Raw genomic sequence first — 14,952 nt, 5'->3', positions numbered from 1 at the left:
TTTAATTTAGGCTTCCAGTTAATTGGAGTGTTTTTCAGGCGGAGGTTGCTGCTATTAAGGAAGCAGTCGGTTGTCTGCTGTAACGCGTCATGGCGTAAAGGGAGGTTAAAATCTGCTGACAGCCAGGCGGCTGTTAGAGCCCTAGGCTCATTTACGGTACGCTCGAAGCTTAGTGGGTGAATGTCTTAAGTCATTTTCGATAGCGTCGAAATATTATTTTGTCAGACTTGTGATCGCAGGAAACTGTGTGGCTGTTGAACTGGCCATAGGCGACACACTTGTGGAATTACCGCCAAGAAGAGAGATGGTGGGAGTTCCCTTGTACTTGTACTTGGGAGTACTTGTGGACTTCTCTTGGAAAAGTGGGATTCGGGTCAACTCAGCGAACGCTGGAGAACAACCAGGGCATGTGCTAGGCGTGGTCTTTTTGGCGATTTCACGGTTCTAGTGGGTGTACTGAGCAGCCATTTTCCTATCGGGGTTCATGCAGTTATATTAAATATCTTAACAGACCCCTTTTATCGCAGCAGTATGGAAGGCGATAACTTGGAAGCTTTTGCTAGATTGCGGCTTAGGCACTTGGGTTCATACTTTGCGACAAGTCCGGAGGAAGTTTCCTAAACTAACATTTGCCGCCTGCGCAACTTCGTTCTCGGCACTCAGCAATTCTCGCTCTAACTTAGCAGTTACCGTCCGCAGTGGTATCACAAAGGACCTATGTCCACGGTTCAAGGGAGACCTTTAATAAGGGCTAGCCACCAAAATTTTACCTAAACGTAACTGGGACACGACGGTCGGAACTACGTGACCGGAACGACCGGCTGCCACTCCAGCGACATTTCCCCAAAAATCTCTTCGGGTAAATTGTTTGAAGATAAGCCTATTGCTCAAATTTGTCAAGTGCACATTTTGGCTTGTATGGAGAGGCGGTTAATAACATCCTCTATAGTACCGCAATGGTCCCGATGGAGGGCCTAAGTTAGCTGGCGTTGCGGTGTGTCCATCGGCAGTTACTTCAACCTGACGTAACAGCGATTGAGGAAATCCAGATACTTACATACAAAAGTATATGAGAGGAGGCAACGGCAATGCAATGACTCACAAATGAATTTTTCGATCACATAAATATTTCACCATTATTATTTTTTCAAACTAATTACCAGAATTGCTCATCGGGAATGCTGCATTGCTTAGGATTCAGTCAGACCTTGAAATTATTCCATTTTTGCAATTATCGCATACTTTAACTAAACGCTCGCTGACAAATTAAAAAGCCAAAACAAGTATGCAAGCAACTTTCAAATGCATTCGAAATTGTTGTGCGCGCAATTACAAAAATAAATAACAACTTAAAAAAAAAAAAACTTGTCATGAAACACTTTATCGAATTACAGTGAAATTCGAACGACAGCGGAACGTGATATGCCGTCAGATTGCATGTAAGTAAATACCTATGAACCTACACACATGTCACGATGCAACACTACCGGCTACAAAAAAAAATAATATTTTTGAATTTGCAAATCGGCATAATGTAATTAAAAGCAAATCAAATAACAACATTGTAATTGTTACGTAAAGAGGAGAGAATAATAAGCAAGCAAGAACATTCTAGTGACCCAATGCGCCAGTGAACGAAGCCTCAGTGCAAACTTTTAGATAGTTTTTTGTTTTCATGCTCTGTATTTATGGCATACCCTGCGGCAGCAAGCAAGCAGTTTTCGTCGATCTGCTGATGAAGCAGCGAGTGACTCACTCATCCATTGTAAGTGTGCGCGAATTCCAAAAAAAAAAAAACATACAGCGGATGCGTCATCAAAGTGGAGACGACGGCTGCATGAAACCGAGCTTAGAAGTATCGCGAGCGCACGAGTTACAAACTAAAGCGACCGCGAAAAGAGCAAAACAATTGGCTGCAGCACTAATGAGTGGCCCCTTATTTCTCACATTTGTAGTTATCCCGCCCCCCCACCCCCCCCTACCCCCCTCGGCCCTCCGCTTTTTTCGAGTTGCCACATTGCTTGCTGCTTTCAGTCGTTGGCAATTATGCGAATTTACAACAATCAAGTTGCATGAAGAAAATGAAAAAAAACAGTCAAATTATTGGGTGTGTCATTTCCGCATTTCGAAAAACAATAAATACAGAACGAACAGTCGTTCGAACGAACGAGGTAGCGTTCAGACCGCGCTAGGGTTTCATACTTATTTTTATACAAAGAAATAATATGTGTGTAGGTAGTTGTTGCAATTTTTATGCTTTTGTATGTATTTTATTTTTATGTTTTTCCAATTCCGTTTTGGTGCGCTTTCCTAAAAGAGTGACACATTAGCAGGCATGGGCAGAGAGTTAGCAGGTGCTAAAAGAGCGTAAGCGTCGCGTGTACGTATACAAGCGAGAGCGCAGCGATGAGAACACGACAGCATGCAAAATGAATTAGGCACACTAACACATTCTCACTTTTAGCTCACGCTTGATTGTGGTAGTGCCCACCTCTGCACATTAGCGATTCATTGCGCGCACCAGCTGAAAATTCAAACATTTGCGTTGGTGTGGTGCGTAAGATTGCGTGCGTGCAGCTCTCTCTGTAAACTACCAAACACCAGCCGGCGAATCAATTAAGCGTCAAATAACGAGCGCATTTATTGCAATTTTTGGATCGCTGTAAAGAAAAAAGGCCCAGAAATTTTGCTGCATTTTCAGCTGAATATTTCTACGAGCATAGCTGGCTGTATGGTAAACTTATTGCAAAGCATTAATGGTTTTATTTACTGTATGGCAAGAGTGTCACTTGGTATTTATGTTGTCACCTTAATGCATTGTTGTTATTGTTGTTGTTGTTGTTATGCGCTGGGTGCAGTCCCATGCGCATTTTAATGCATTTAATTTGATTTATGTACATATGTTTATACACATGCGCATGCGCGCGCTTACATACATATACATATGTACACTTAGCTAATATTGGAGCTAGGCTATGGTAAGGGTCTGATCATAATAAATATCTAATAATTGCAAAGTAACAATATGCAAATGATATTTACATACATATGTATGTATGTATTTATATGCAAGTGAAATGAAGAAATGCGCAAATATTGAATCAAAAATTCAGTGCTGGGAATTAGATACCTATGGTTGTCTTGACTATTATTTAATATTTAATTTTTTTTTTAAATTTTCAAGTTAATATTTTACCCCATGAACCGATTATAGTTTAGTTGTATTATACGATTACTCGCACAAGTACTCACTAGACGTCGAAAGTGCGTCTGAAAAAAATACCGTGGATATAATTTATTCATTTCTTTTAAAAGGTTTCCTTTTAGTTATAATGCACACGCCAATGTTCACCGACATGCCGTTTTGTTAACATATGTACATTAGGGTGCATCACTCTTTATACAAAAACAAAAACAAAGAACAAATCGGTACTGTTCTTCCATCAGATTTATAAAATCTGTTACAATTTTGGACCTCCGCCAAAATATTTCTGAAAATATTAATCACCTCGGTTGGGTTTCAAATATCACCTTATAAAAATATTTCGACCGAAAGAAGCAATTACAAATTTTCCGCTTACCTTACCGAGAACTGCGATGTTTACTCATCAAAAAACTTCTATATTTAACTTCGTTGCTTAGTTGTAACCCTTCCAAAAAATGGTATGAAGTAAAATTATACCGCTATTTTTCTAAAATACAACTTTAAATTATTTACACACACATACATATGTACATATGTACTTACTCTACACTCAACTCAATGCCTCTCAGCGTTTCGTGCAACGACTGCACTCACTATGTCTTGCCAACAAAATAAGCTAGTATTATAACAATTTGATAGGCAAATGAGGCTTGAAAGAAGTGCATTTCAGATAAAAATAGGCTCGGTCAAGTGGTGCGAATATTGCCTACGCTTATGGCCAACACAACAGTGAGGTGGATAGCGCGCGACAGCGAGTCAAGCTCTTTAAGACGACAACTAGACAGGCAACTAAGATGAGGGGGCATATAAGATAGGCGAAAGCCACTAGCCACTACGCATATTGCGAATGTACGAGTACAACGTACAACGTACATAGGCCTAGCTAACTTGATCAGCGAAGCATATTCGCGTAGTCATCGCCTTCCTGGCCGCCTTAGTACTCGCATTACATACATACATATGTATGTATGTGTCCTGTTGTAGTCTCTCTTCTAGTGGCACGCTGCTTTTAATATTGCCGTTATCGTTGTTGTCGCACATCGTCGCCGTAGCCATCGTCACTGTTGCAAATTGTTGACTTTTTATAGCCGTCATTGCCTGCAGGCTGCCGTTGGAAAAAAGGGTGAACGTAAAAAATATGCATCGTAAATATTTTGCATGAAATACGGGCGCTGTTGTGTGCGTTTGCGCTCATGCAAGGCATTGCATTTGTAACGCCGGCACGCATGCGTCTGGTGTGTGTCTGTTGCACGCATGCCACCTTCGGCTTGGCATGCACTTCACTCGCACTACACCGGCATCAGACGACACCACAGCCAATAATTCAAGGAATCGCATTATAGACTGAATGCTGCGACAGCATAGGCACAAAGTTTTGATATTAAGTTATGCTGCCACATTTGCCAATGCTAACGATAGCTATTATGGCTATGCGATGCCATCGTGGTAAAGAGCGTTGGGTTGATGACGTCGGCCGGCGAAGCGTTTCCAAGTATGTACATACATTCGCAGGCACATTGACCAGCATAATTGCGTCCAAGTGCATTTTGTCGCGGCGCGTTACAGCGACTGCTATGTATTAATCGGCAAATAATAAGGGTGCGCAGCGATTGGTTTTTTGTGCGAGAGTGCAGGCCGATTGTAGTGGCTCAACTTTTGGCATCGCTATTTTGCATGCATTGCCACAGCACAGCCTACATTGTCTGGCTGGGCTGAAATGACTTGGCAGGACACGGGCGCTTCATAGCCACAAGCACACCTTTTGTTTCAATATTTTTCTTTTGCTTTGCTTTTGTTGTGGTCACTCTTTTTTGTCGCAGTCTCCTTAGACATTGCGTCGCGTCATGAACTTGTTATTTTTAAGTACCTTTGACTGGAGTTTAATAAAAGTTCAAGCCTTCATCAAGCAGCGTCGTGTGGAAAGTATGCTGCTGTCGTCTCTCTGCCCCAACTGACCGTCTGGTGGATTGCCTGCTTGTCTTCCTTCCCTCGAACTCCTTAATTTCCTTGTTTACCTCGTCAATGTCTCGGTTTTTGTTTTAGGTTTACCATTCAACCGAACAACCAGTCTCACTCAACGACCATGCCAACTTTGTCTATACCTCATTTCGCTTTGGTTGCGCTTTATTTTTCTTGTCTGCACCCATCGACGTCGTGTCCCAGAGGCGTTTGAAAATTAATCTTAATCTCCTCTAAATTACAACATAGTCTTGTCAGCTGCCTTCTTCTGTGGATTTGCTACGCGTCCCTGGCGATAATGACAACAAGAGTAGTGTATGTGGATTCTTTTTTATTATTATTGTTGATAGCAGCATTGTTGTTATCTCTTGTTTGCTGTTGTGATTCCTTTTTTTGTCGACTACGTTTTTTTTCTTAAAACTCCTATTTTTTCTACTTATTCCTTTTTTCTGTTTACTTCTTTTGTTTATTATTCCTTCACCATGCACACTGCCTTGCCGTTATTATCATTGTTGCTGTCCTCTTTGTTGCATGTTGTCGCTTGGCAGTGTGTGTGTGTGTGTGTGTGGCAGCATTAGCTGCACCATAAGCCATGTTGTGGTAGTCCTCAATTAGTGTTTTAAGATGAATTGCCTTTAATGCTCGATACGAAGTCAAGATAGCGCCTGCGCAGCAGCTTTCCTCCATTGCCTCCTTCGAACCAGCACCCGCGTGGCCTAGTTGATTGTGGCACTTTCTTTGTGTAATCTACTAATTCAACTAATACTACTTGCCGCGTCTGGCCGCCTGTGTATGTATGTAAGTGCGAAAGTATCAGCTTTTATGTGCAATTGCTAGCACTAGACACCACCAAACTCCACCACCACCACCACCACCAAACTCCACCACCACCACCACCACCATTACCGTCGCCATAGCCGAAACGCCATCGCTACTCAGGCAACTGACAAAAGCCTAATTGGTTTAAACAAATTGCCGTGATAGATCGCTTTTCGCTTTTCAGTTTTCGGTTTTCTTGCTGCTCTGGCTTATCGCCGGCCAAGATTGGCAAGTGCATTATTAGCATGGCCTGTCTTGGCTGGCTTTGTTGTTGTGTTCCAGCTGTGTGATAGTTTTCTGAGATTTCCGCATATCGCTGATGTGTAATTTGGATAAAAGCGCAAATAAATGATTGGAATAATTAATCGTTATATTGGGCGAAGATAAGAGCTTTGCGGAAGCGGTGCTACTTTTGGCTTTAGGTTGAGGAGACTTTTTTATTAACAGGCGCGGCGAGTTATGGTGTAATCGTTAATCACATCTTATACTTCCTTTCTAGTGTTTATTATAAAGACTGCGTCGAATAAAATTGCCCGTCATACCTTGTCCCATATTGCACTCAGTGTTGCCAGAACTTTTCCAGAGAAGAAGCTAAACGGACGTAAAGATAAAGCCAAAGAAAATCCAAACGAAAATTTTAGTTATGGTTAAGAAAATCTAAATTAGCGAATCACGATATTTGTGGTCGTTATTACAACCTCATAGCAGTCAATTTTTTCGGTAAAATGAAGAATCTTCGTGAGGAACAACTTATTTTGTTCGTGCATTGCTAAGTAAATATTTTTCGAAGTCTCACAAAATCTAGGCAATCAAGAGAAATTTTTGAGATGAGTCCACCTCAGTGTTCTACAAACAGCTGCTACAGCGACGATTCGGTGTGGTATTTAGCCTCTTCCCAGCTCTGCTTGGGAAACAACACAGGGATCTTGAAGCCTAAACTAAGTTTTAATGAAAAACTGCCGTCAAGCTGCGACACATCCGGGTAGAAATTTGCCGGTTTCGGAAAGCCCGATGGTTTAGTGTTTTAAAAAAATATACCGTTATAAGGAAGGTGAGGTTTGTTCTTGTACTATTTAAAAATTTTTAACAGGTTGCTTTGTAAACCCTAAATAGAGAGGTCAGTCTAGTCCTTCCATTGTGTTCGTGGGCGCCCTTGCTGCCGTTTTCCATCCATGGGTGCGGAGTCAAGGTATATTTTCACCGGTGTGTCGTCCGCCATGCGTACACCATGTGCAAGCCAGCGCAATCGTATGCGTTTATGCGTTCAACTATGTTCATGTTGCTGAAAAGCTCGTATAGTTCCTCATTCATCTTCTTCGGCACCGGTCGCCCACGCGAATAAGGCCATAGATATTGCGTAGAATAGTTGTGTTAAAAGCACCAAAGGTCTTCTCATTTCTCTTCGTCATAGTCCTTATGTAATATTTATTACGCTTTCTAACATCAGAGTGAAAAAGTCGCAGCAGAGTGAATCGCTTTATTTAAAATCTCATTTGGTCTCAAACGCCGCGGAGAGACCCAGCCAAATTCGAACGGAGCTGATATACGGTTACGCTCAACGTCGCTCTATATAACCTATTACTTTTGCGGGATCCCAAATTTGGACATGGTGTCATACAGACAGCTTCTCTTCTTGCTATCAAAAAAAAAAAAAAAAAGGATTTGATGTACTGTGAAAATTTAGTTAATGCCAGACTTACCAGGTCTGAAGTCACACTGATAAAGAAAACTCAGTTGGTTCATGAAGGGGTAAAATATTATTAAAACTATCTAGGTGTAGACTTTGAGTGATTAAAACTAGAAAACGCCTCAGGTGAAATACAGCCATGTTTATTGGCGCCGGGCTAATGCACCACAGAATTTCGGCATTAAAGCTTAAATATTTTTGATCTAAGTTTGTTTAAACTAAGCCGCCACATAATGTAAGTCCGCTTGAATCACTCAACTTTTGAACAAACACTCATACATACATACATTCATACATATGTACATACTTATTTCTTTTTCTAGTGTCAATTCTATCAGCAGCACGAGATCGCCTGTCATTAATTGAAATAAATGATTGTTTTAAAAAATTTGATTAATTATTCAAATATTTGCAAATTAAGCTTTCAAGCTAATTGTAAAACAATTGACAAATGGTATGCACAAATCATTGTGAACGCTCGATTGTGCCACACGCAGCTTGCAGCAGCAGTCAGCGCCCCTTTTGATCTGCATTCAAGCATGCTCGTACTTATATGCATATTACTGTTTTATTGCAGCAACTTGCCTATAAGTATACATGTGTATAGGGTTTAGAGGCAATCCTGTACAGAGACCTCTGTATGACATTTAGTGCAAACATTTAATCAATACAGTCGAATGAAAAATGAATCTGAGTAAGTATAATAATAAGGACGTTACTGTGTAAATCTCGGACTTTAACTTGATTTAGTTCTTTTTAAATTTTTGGTACCCTAACAAGTTTTTACTTATTAATATCACATACCGGTAATGGTTAGAAGTGCGTTCTACCATTCCGCAGGGCCTAGGACCGCGCGAAGTTTCCGCCTAACAACAAAAGAAAAAGATCAAAATTTTTCTAATAACAGTCACCCCTCGGCAGGCAGTAGTGGCAAGCGTCGCCTCCGAGTGTATTTCTTCCATGAAACAGCTTCTCATAATAACACAATCGCCGCTCAGACTAGGCGTTAAACGTTAGGACCCTAGTTCCTTCCTTTTGTGAGATATCCTATAGGTCTTAATCCAGCAAACAAAAAAGCGATATCAATAGATTTTGAAACAATAAGAAGAAATAGCAGATTTCTGGGGTTTCACTGCGGGTGGAAGATATGGCATATAAAAAAAAGTTAAACTTAAAAGTAATACTTGAGTGGTGTGGTACTTTTTCCAAGGAAGCTTTACATTCCTGACCTGAACGAAATATGCTTTTGGGAGATCTTCAATAGCGAACTGCTGTAACGCGTTGTACTTTATGGGGATTTAATGTACATAGTGAACAATATTTTGGAGATCGTGATTTCTTATGGCTTTGTCTCTGAATACGGGGGCTTTAGAAATAATGTTAAACTCTCCGCGATTAGACCTCGAGTTAGAAAACCTTTCAGCGAAATCAGTTGTCATCGAGCACCCAGCTTTTGCTTAACCGCTCTGACTAATTTATAATATGTATATGCGTTAAGCACTCGACTAAAATGCCTACGTAAACACTGAAAGATTTAGCAAAAGTGAGACTCTAGACGACTCTTAAGGCTGGTTTTCACTATGTCATATTTTGACATCAAAATTTGTCGACATATTTTGACACAAGTTTATCTCTTTCATCCGCACCTTCGCTGATGATATTATGGGCCAAAAGCGAACATATAGCTGGTATAGCGCGCATGTATACGACTGAAGACCTATCCTGATCTAACTCAGTCGATATACCGTTTTCTAATCGCATTTGACAATGTGTTTTCATTTATTTGACGACATATGTCATTGAATTTGACATAGTGAAAACAAGGCTTTAGATTTGCTAAAATCATTGGCAGCCGTTTTTGATGCCTAGCGTAGGTCTACCTAAGTTTGGATTTTGAACTGATACTGCTAAAACTCGGACGATATTTGCGTAGCGCACAGCCAGCCAGATTAATCTAACATTATCTAATTAGTAAAATAGGCTAAAATACTCAATTTTGGAAATATTTATAGTAAAACTTAATCGATAATTTTTATATAAAAACGCAATATACCTTTGGCAATCAATTGATTTAAAATTTTTGCTAAAGTTGTTTCACTTTTATTCCAAAAAAAATTTAAATTTCATAAAATGTATACAAAGCAGATAATGCCCTTAAAAATATTCAGAAAAAATTACCAATGGCTATTTGTGTTCACTCGAGGCGGCAACAAAATCAATCAACTTCTGTGAGTAACAAATTTAAAATTCGTGTCTTAGAACACACCCATTTTCAATACGCGCCGCAAAAAAAAAGAAATGTTCAAAATCATAAAAAACGCATAACAAACACAACAAACGAAAATTAATGTCCAATAAAAAATAAACTTTTTTTTTTGCTACTGTCACGCGCCGTTTTCTTCAGCCATGCTCGTTACTGGTTACTTTGGTCGAATGTGGTAATTGAAATGTAAACATTTGCAAGTCAATTAAAATACCATTTTCGCATTTGGCCGCGAATAGTGCGGACAAAAGCGCGCGGATTGTCGACTGGATTACAAGCGGCAGTACTTATACACAAACACTGTACAGACATACATTTGTATATATGTATATATGTATATATGTATGTACTTATGTAAGTGGCGTTATGTTAATGGGTGGTATATGCATTGTGCGCTCACTTATCTTATGTAAATGTAGCCATTAGTGTTTTTTTACGCAAAAACGAAAAACAAGTTTTTTTCTAATGGATTATTTTCGCATTTTTTGAGTGCATATAAATTTTTATCTTGAAATCAGGCATGAAACAAACTTAAAGAAATTTTCATAAATTTTTTTTTGTTGCTAAAATTGAGCAATTAATACGCGCTTAAAAACAATTGAGTTTTCAATTTATTAATTTTTTTGTTTTCTTAGTTTTATTTTTTTTGCTTGTGAGAAACTTGAAATTGGAAATTGTGTAAAAATTCCCGAGGTAAAAGAAAGTCCTCCGCTTGCCGGCCGACGAACACAACGAAAACAAATTTTACAATATAAAATTGCTGGCAATGATGGCTTGACCTGACCTCCTTTTCCCACCCCCCGCACATAATGGCGATCGCTTCTGCGCTAGTGTCTCTTTATGTTTTTGCAAGAAAAAATATATGGTATCCATGTACAAATATACATAACCCCACAAATATGTGTGTGCATACATATGTATATGTAGCGAGTAACAAAAGCGGAAGACGCGTAAACTGCCCGGCGAAACAGCAGACCTCCCAAGCAGCGGTTTGTGCTTTATTTAAATTGACGTCGAGCAAAAAAGCCTGGCTGATCGATCAATATATGTACACACATACATATGTGTATCTATGAGCTTGCATTTTTACATACATTTACACTATATCCCTACAAATGTTGTAAATATGTGCATATGTAGCTTGTAATACGCTGCACCCTATAGGAAAACGCACTATCGTCGAGCTGGTTCGGTTCTTGAGAATTTAGAAACATCCCTTTTTGTAGTTCCAAATTCTTCTCTTTATAGCAGTGTTTATCAATATTTTTTGACCAGCTACTACTTGGATTTTATTATAAAAATAATATTTGGCCGAAACGTTTAATTAACATTAAAAAATAATAATAAGTAACATTACGCCGTGCGACAAAAAAAACAGAAGATTCGATTTACTCACAGAACTTCTGGGCCAAATATAGTAAAACTGCGTTTTTAGTTTTTCCCTCAGGCGTAAGGATTTTTTTTCAAAGGGCTTTGAAGTTTTAAAGATATGATTAATACAAAAAAATATTAATTAAAAAAATCAGTTATCAATGTATGCAGAATAATAATATGGGTACTAAAGTAGAGAGTAAATTTTGTAGAATTTAAAAACAAAAAGTTTTTTTGGTTTACAAGGACGAATAGGTACTGAAAATGCGCTTTAAATAAATTTTATCTTTTTAAGTTAATAAAGTTTGGAGGACGAAATTGGATTTAAATTTATTTCTACTTTTACCGCCCAGCCGGGACGGCTTAATGTTGATTGTAGTAATTTTTATTATTTTTACATCAAAATGACAACTGGCGTAAGCAGTCATGCGCCGAGATTGTGTTTACTCTGACGGATTTCCAAGCGGCAACTGTTCAGCTATTCACTTACCGCCGACCGCTTTACCGTCGTACGCAGTAATTCTGGGTAGAGCTTAATGCTGCTTTCTACAGCCGAAGTGGTACGTATTCTGAAACTGAAAACAGACAGTTCAGTTAACATTTTCTAAAAAGAAAACACACGTGAAAATTAAGATTTTTTAAAAATTGGATCTAATCAATTTGTGAGCGGTGAGCGGCCAATTTATTACAAAATGATCATTGAACTTACATCTGGCATATCGTCCATGAATCAAATCTGTAGAAGCTATGACTGAATTAACTTCCAGGGACCAAATTTCGAACAATGGTAGTAATTTCTGGAACTTATGTATGTAGTATGTACATCTGTCACGGTTCCGTGGAAGCTATGTCGAAACCCCTTCCTTGCAGGGCACAAACACAATGCATGTACCAAACTGTAAAGTACCAACTGCATGTATGCCGCCTTACAAATTTATACAATGTACGTAAATGGAGCATACATACTCGTACAAACTCATCCATATATATTTACCTAAAAATGTGTGTCTGCGCTTGTTGCGTCCGTTGATTTACGATGTCGACGAATGAATTGTGTAACGAGCAGTGGCAGACGCGCAATATCAGATTTTCATTGAGGGGTCGGTCGATCGGTCGATCAGAGAAATGCGCTGGAGGAGCAGCTACAGGTCTACGTACATTTTAATCAAGAGTTAATCGAACGCACGCATGCGCAATAAAATCAAAACAAATATACAGCTACATACATACATATATATGTATGTATATATTGTTTAAAAAAAGTGCACAGCCAACATATTGCCCCTCAGTGGGACGTCGCATAAGTCCAGTTACTTGCCTCAAATTTGCGTTTTGAATGCCTCTTTTTGTTAAGCCGCTGCTTTATTTCACAACTTTGTTGGTTTTATGGGTCAAAGTGTTCTCTGGTTTAAACGTTCCTCACATTGTTTGTTGTTTTCCCTTGTTAACCTAGAGGAGGTTTGTATAATATATATGTATATTTTTTTTTGCTTTTATTCTTTAGCTTTAATTCAAAACATAAATCATTTTGAAATGTAAATCAGATAACGAAGGGATTTGTCTGCTTCCAAGCGTTTATCGACGCGGCTGTGATCACCAACATTGGTGTTGGTAGCATCGACGAAATTGTGATAAACATTTATGTGGTATAAAATTTGGTTTTTATATATTTTTCTTTTTTGTTGTGCTCTTGGCGAAATACGATTTTTTATTTTTTGACAAACAAACGAATTTAATTTCTCAAAGTAATCTTCTTTTGGCTCCAGCGGGTTTTTAATTACATCCTTTCCACAGGGACCAAAATACAAATTTTTTCAGTGGTGAGCCATTTTTTCAGATTCCGAAACAGAGAACGGAGTTAAATATGCCAGCTTGACCACAGTTCTTAGGCTAAGTGATAGATTATGCACATAATTCACTTTTTTTATAATGGATTACAAATAAAAACTACTTGCTCAAAGTTTGACAAGAGCAGCTTTGTTTAGAAGCTCCTGCATGGTGAAATCAGAAGGCCGCTTATATAACTACCCCCGCTTGAAAGCAGTTTGTTGAACTGTCCTCAAGAGAGTAAGTCTAAAAAATTTGCTAACTTCATTGTAGGAAGTGCAAACAGTTTTTGCAAGTGCCTGGTTTAAGTATTCAATACCGTTATTGTAGACAAACCAGCTGTGATTTTGGGTTATCAACAATTAGTTCTTTATGTGTTGAGGATTGTGTATGAACCTTTTAAAAACGCTTAGACCAAACCGCGTCAATCCAAGCTAGGTCGTTGAACGTAACGGTGTTTCGTGTAAAGAGGACGTTAAAAAAGGCGCGAGAAAAGAGTTTTGGAAACTTGAGCTTAAACAACGAATATTCTCCTAAATTCTTGTTTTCAGAATGCCCAAAAAACAAAAACTTTGCTGAGGCTTTTCAAACCACAAAAAGCCTATCGCGGTAATACTAACAGGGCCTATTGGTCATAGAGGTGCCAAGGTCGGAGTCTTTCAAAAAACAAAATGTCGTCTTAAAAAACCTCGGGGAGGAAAAGCTAATGAATACTATTGGCGCTCTAAATCATCAACTTCAATGGTTGGTAAATGGTTTACTGAATTGCTTTGTGGTCATACGAGCCCATCTGACGCCGAACGCCCAGGCCGCCAAAGAAGTCGTCACGCCAGAAATGGTAGATCATCTCCATGGAAAGAATTAGCCGTTCAGAGAATAGAACATTGTGATGCCTAGAGGCTATAGACATCTGAACTGAGCGGATGGATTTCATTTTACATGACAATTCGTGTTTGGACATGAAAGCTATCGACGAGAAGCGCAAATGTATGAGTACCCCAAAGGAATGTTGGTCGATTTTGAACTTCAGTGGGAACAAGGTTTTGCACCGTTTCCTGTCTGTGGACGAATCCATACATTGCAATGTACCAGACACCCGGTTACAGTGACGATGAACGATGAGATGCACGCGGTATATCACATCAGTTACCATTAAAAGGAGGTTATACTAAGCTGGTGCCAGACAGCCCGACAATGATCGTATTTTTCACACAGACTAAATCGGCAATTCACACACACTCGAAAATACCACCGTTCACAAGCGAATAATTTTTTATATGCGTGCGTTCGTTTTTGCCTGGCACTATTTTAACCCTGCAGCAATAAGGTGGCCAATTTTCCGAAAAGCACTAGCACCAAATCGGTTAAAGTTTGAGCGGCTAAAATTGGACATTTCTTTGCATCGAAAATGTAAGCCTGAGATGAGTCCCTAAGAAACCGTTCTAGAGTTTTACAAAGAACGAGACTCTCACAGAGTGGTGGTGTCTAGAAATGTTTCATGAGTTTAGCTCAAAATGTACATACAAGTGCACCAAACGTTCAAACTGAACATAGATAGATAGATATTCAGTTGAGGGATGCACTGCGACCACGAGATCTATTGTGCCCTCTTGCTCCTTACAGCACCTCGAGCAGTCCTAACTCCCTTAGAAAACCCAATAGATCGTTGGGTGACATCGAGTGCATGTGATTCGGCTGCTGGTTTAGTGACCCCAGGTATTTCTCTCTTCTCCTCGCCACTGCGTCGCATTCGAGGATTATGTGCTCGGAAGTCTCAGCGGTCCTATCACAGAAACGACATGAGTCAGTGGACCAGATCCC

The 14,952-nt window shown here is 39.3% G+C and overlaps 1 protein-coding gene across 7 annotated transcripts in view; it reads left to right on the top strand.

Moving 5' to 3' along the window:
• The window catches only part of LOC118737427 (rho GTPase-activating protein 7), a 396,184-nt gene that overhangs the window by 249,760 nt on the left and 131,472 nt on the right, over positions 1–14,952 (top strand). The window lies entirely within an intron of this gene.

The sequence above is a fragment of the Rhagoletis pomonella genome, unplaced genomic scaffold (assembly GCF_013731165.1).
Source record: "Rhagoletis pomonella isolate Grant_MI unplaced genomic scaffold, Rhpom_1.0 Rhpom_scaffold_00004, whole genome shotgun sequence".
Classification (NCBI taxonomy): Eukaryota; Metazoa; Arthropoda; class Insecta; order Diptera; family Tephritidae; genus Rhagoletis; species Rhagoletis pomonella.
Note: the sequence above shows the minus strand (reverse complement) of the source record. Positions and strands in the feature narration are given on the sequence as shown.